Genomic DNA, 5,312 nt, shown 5'->3' on the forward strand with positions numbered 1-5,312 from the left:
AACAATACTCGTCTCTTTAAGCTCTAAAAGTTTTGTTAGGACGCTATTGAAGGAAAAAAAATATTGAAAAAGTTATAATGAAAAAAACAATGTTTAGGGTTACCCTATCACACATTATAATGGCTGTAAAATTAAAACCATTAATGTTAGAAATATGCCGTCCTCCGCAAAGTTGCTTGAAAAAGGTTGTACTACAATTTTGCGGAACACTTGATTGTTTTATTTCTTCTTGTTTCGAAAATAATTTCTGAACCACCCTAATGTCACCCATCTCAAAAGATGCCTGAATTGAGACAGATTATTTGTTCCGAAGACATGAAATTTCTAGAACCAGTAGTTTAGTCACAAATGTTTTTGTCATCCTAAATTCTGGATTCGGACCACTCTACATTGGAAAAATCTTCACGAAAATCAATCAGCAATACTACCAATGCCCCCAAATACATTGATTACTTTTCATGAAGATTTTTCCATATTTGGATATTTGGAAAGTATCAACCGCAGCAACTGAAAAACTCAGACATTGAAATGTACTTTTTTACAAAGAAGAAGTTCAAAGCTTGCTCTGCCTGCAGACAGTCAAAGACGCAAACATACCTCATCGCCGCTGAAGTTTATTGTAAGTTGACAGTATTATGTCGAGAAGCAAACCAATGCTCATGCATATAGCAAAAATAAACGATCACACCAAACTGTTCCTGGTGAATGCATAAATAAAATAAAATAGTATTTGCCAGGTACCTCTTCTACGAACCGGTCATAATATTGGACCTAAACATAACACATCGATTAGCTGACGGATTGATGGATATCTCCGCCATGCTACGTTTCAAAGGAAAATCATCCAAACGCTCAGCATTACGAAGCTGCTGATCATGTTCTACATAAATCCGCTAGATTTCAAAACACCGAATCATTCGATGCCATGATGGCGTTTCCGAGGTGCGTTTCAGCATATGTTGAACATGAACTGGAGCCGACTTGTCACGTCCACGCAGGACCCGAATAACAAAAAGCAATGCGGAAAACGACATTACTCTCCTGACCGACCGAAATTTGCTTTCGACTGGATATTCCACGTGCCATCCTACTATCGTTGTACTTCATTCTACGACAACCAGACGAGAAAAATCTAGGCCAATACAACTTGATGCTATAGGTAAACAGCCAATGTATAATGTATTAAAATTTAATCACGTATGTCGTTTTTTCAGGTGTTGAGCGGGGTCATCACATTTGGTAGTTTATTCGTTTTATTGGCACTTGTGAAGGACTTTCTTGGGAAAAACTGTTTAAATCTGATCTACACGGTAGTCCACGCTGGATATTAATCAAGACACATTAACCTGCCCAGAAGTTGATCTCATCTGGTCATCGGGCTACTGCAAAATTACAGTTGCAAACTCGTCCGAGTTGGATGAGTCCCATTGCTTCACGTATGGCTTTCCTGTGTACTAGTTTAGATTTCGGTACGTACGAAATTAGACGATACCATTTTATCGTAAATTAATATGATTACGTATTAATTTCACAGAAGTACCTTATGTTTATGTCACTAGAGCTGGATGCTGCTGTAGTAGAGCACGAGTGCGATGAAGAAAACTAAGCCGATTGCGAGGAAGGATAGGATGAGGAAACTTGCATATGTCGAGATTACACTGATGATGAAGGACATGGTGGCACCGGTCTCGGCGGTCTTGCAAGCATCGAGGACGAACTGCCTTCATGAGACGTTGATTTGTTCAGCTATATTCACATGTTTGTGAATATAGAAATATGCGGAAAATATTCTCGCTCGTGATCCCGGATCCGGAAGTACGCATCGGAAGCGCAAGTTGACAGCGAATCGGATGTTGTTCAGAAGCGGCACCGGTCGTGGGATCCGAAACCGCAGGGAATAACTGTGACAACGCAAGCTCAAAGTCCCTCAACTTTAGTAGTATGAAACGGTTAGCTTTAGATTCGCCGAGAACTTTACTCAGTCCGTCTAATCTTACTTCAACGCCAACATCCTCAACGATGAGAGAGCGAAAGACTTCCCGAAGTATAATCCTCCTCCCGAGGTAAACGATTGGTTGCAACACTTCCAGCGATGGACTCCCGTCAAACGTCTGGTGGCAGTAGATCTGCTGACCGAACATTACGGCCCGACCCAGGTACGGCACATGATGACGGTTATCGAACCCCAATTCCCGCGAGATTTTATTTTACTTCCTCTGAACGAGCTCGCACTTCAAGTGCTGTCCTACCTGGAACCAAGAGAAGGGAAATAGCAAGGAAGCTGCCATCGTGATGGAAGCGATGGGAGGTGACCGTCCGAACCGGGCCAGTGCCGGCAATATGCCTCGCATTTCGTCCCAGTGGAAAGTGGCGTACATGCGATAACACATCATCGAGATGAACTGGTTCTCGAGACCGATTCGTACGGCTAAAGTAATAAAAGGTTTCGATGACCACGTTATCACGTGCCTTCAGTTCTGCGGCAACCGAATTGTATCCGGTTCCGACGACAATACGTTCAAAGTGTGGTTTGCCATCACCGTAAAGTGCCTTCGAACATTGGTTAACCACACAGGTGGAGTCTGGTCGTCACAAATGGCCGGAAACAATCATCTTCGGCAGTACTAACCGCACGTTGAAGGTGTGGAACGCTGAAACTGGCCAACTGTTACATACGCTGTATGGCCACACTTCGACTGCTCGTTGTATGTATTTACACGGAAATAAAGTCATCAGTGGCATTCGCGATGCGACTCTACGAGTCTGGGACGTTACCGAGGGCACTTGCCTACATGTGCTGGTTGGTCATTTGGCTGCTGTTCGCTGTGTTCAGTACGATGGTGGGCTAGTAGTTGCGGGACTGCATGGTTAAGGTGTGGAATCCTGAACGACAAGAGTATCTCCATACGCTCCAGGGCCACACTAATTGGGTGTACTCGCTAGTTTGATGGTATTCACGTCGTATTTGGCTCGCTCTACACGTCGGTTCGCTTGTGGAACGCGGAAATGGAGAGTTGCAATCATTATCGGATGGGTCACCAGAGTTTAACATCCGGAATGGAGCTCCGGCAAAATATTCTGGAATAAGGGAATGCTGACTCGACCGTCAAGGTTTTGGACATCATCACTAGCTAGTGCTTGCAAATGCTATCTGGCCCCAACAAGCATCAATCAGCTGTCACCTGTTTACAGTTCAATTCCCGCTTCGGAATCACCAGCTCCGACGACGGTACCGTCAAGTTGTGGGACGTTAAAACTGGAGAGTCCACTCGTAACCTGGTTGCACTAGAATCGGGCGATGTGTGACGAATCAGAGCCAATGACACGAAACAAATTTGTGCCGTAGTGTCACGCAACGGTGCGGAAGAAATAAGTTTAGATACATATACTTAAAAAAATCTGACGCTAATAAAATTGTGAAGCAAAAAATATTGCTGTTTTTGTTTTGATTTTAAAAAAAAGAAAACTCAAACGAATGAAATAAGAAGAAGACCAAAATAAGGAGCACGACGATCGCCCGATTTTCTATAGCTCGACATCGGACTCACGTCGGTCCGATTACGTCGATGCGTTAGACATATTAGAAGGTTGACGCGGTTTATGCAAATGGTGCAAAATTGCAGGATATAAACCCGATTTCCTGCTCTGATCGGCCTTTTATCGGGCTTAGTCGGCCCGATCATCGGCCTGATAATCGGACCGATTGAGCTCTACAAAATTTACTGGGAAGCTGATGCAAAAATGGAAATTAAATGCATTTTTTTCAATTTGATGCAAATTTGTTATTGTCGCGCTTATAATAAAATCTCACATTGCGGGCGTCTGAAAGGCGCATCAAATATAGCCGCAGTTGCTCCGCAAGCAGATTTCAGTGGAGCTTTATTTTTCTGCCAGCTGTATGCTTTTCGAAAGCTTCAAGGAAAAAGCTGCCTATGAATTTATATAGGCGGCTGTCACGCGCCTATCTCAATTGAGCTTTCATATAATCGCATATCGAGCGATTATCCTGCAAGGCACAATATACATTCTTAGAGTGATCTGCCCCTACCCACATTCGGAAATGGCTGCCTCAACAAAACGCCTGCCTTGCGGCTACCAGGCCCGATTCAGTGACGTTTCCACTTGGATGTCAAATTCCAAAATGACAAGTAAAATTCGCCCGCTCCAAATGTGTGCGCGGTTATTACTTTTTTCCGCCATTGTGTAGTTGCCTGTTAAAAGACTTGCATTGCATTTTTAAAGTATTTTTTCTACATAGGTAAGTATTCAATTTGAATCTATAAGGACCGATTTCTTTACTGTCGCTTAACACTTAAGCCAGGTTTAAACGCACTGGTGAACCTGGTTTAAAGTTAAGCAAGGGTGAAGAAATCGGCCTAAAGGTAATATTCCCAAAAACACCTGAACTGCGTCGGTTGCTTTTGAGAAAGCGTCTCTCCAATGCCATTTCATTGAATACGCCGTTTCCAACGTCGAATTTTGGTTTTTCCAGAAATTTGTACAAACCTACACGTTAATTAATGACCTAATCTATCTCCTGGTGGCATCGGGTCGTTGAATACCAAATCAGTAAAATGAAATTAAAAACACACATTTATTATAAATTATTTGCTTAATCATTTTAAGTTTTTCGGAAGGTTCGCCGCCAATTGTCTTGCACAACATACACCTTATGCAGATTATCTTGAATTTGTTGTGTATTTGTCAAAATTTAACCACACAAAATATTAACCTTTTGTTTCAGAGTATCATCGTGTATGTGCAGAAGAAAATAAGCGTTGGATTTGCAAAAAAGCCGTCAAACTAGAAAAAATTTCCAGAAAAAACTGCGGTGGAAGTTTTCGGAGCTCCATTGACACATAAGGAAATTGTGGAGGAGTTTTGCGAGTTAGGGCGCGTTTACGTAAACCATGCATAAAGTGTATGTATTGAATTTTCATAGAAAAAAATCATTTTAAAACTGGAATTTTAATGGAATCCTTAAATGAATATATTTTAATAGGATTGTCATTAATTAATTAATATTTTAACGAGGTAATAGCAGAAAAAACGCATTTTTATTTTCGCCTATGTTTGCTTGCATCTACCGCATATGCATGCATGTAACGCATAACGATACGCAAAAATGGCACAACCCTGTTCTACAAAGGGCTGCTTATTATTGCACTTTTGACAGATATGCTGTCAAACTGTTTGTTGGAAAGAGTTTGTTTTGTTCATTCTTTCGCAAGAAACAATACACGGAAACGAAAAACTACCTAAAATTGAGTTCCTTTGACTCAATCTCGTGGTATCGTGGGGGAACTTAAAAT

General features: G+C 41.7%; 1 long non-coding RNA gene and 1 pseudogene across 1 annotated transcript; both read left to right on the forward strand.

Moving 5' to 3' along the window:
* Positions 1 to 570: 570 nt before the first annotated feature.
* On the forward strand, positions 571 to 1,724 carry LOC131685007 (uncharacterized). Its single transcript, XR_009304725.1, has 4 exons — positions 571 to 619; positions 738 to 1,159; positions 1,215 to 1,469; positions 1,535 to 1,724. It is a non-coding gene; the product is annotated as an uncharacterized LOC131685007 (long non-coding RNA).
* Positions 1,725 to 1,991: 267 nt separating this feature from the next.
* On the forward strand, positions 1,992 to 3,393 carry LOC131675886 (F-box/WD repeat-containing protein 7-like; annotated as a pseudogene).
* The last annotated feature ends 1,919 nt before the right edge of the window (positions 3,394 to 5,312 follow it).

Source organism: Topomyia yanbarensis, chromosome 1, assembly GCF_030247195.1.
Source record: "Topomyia yanbarensis strain Yona2022 chromosome 1, ASM3024719v1, whole genome shotgun sequence".
NCBI lineage: Eukaryota > Metazoa > Arthropoda > Insecta > Diptera > Culicidae > Topomyia > Topomyia yanbarensis.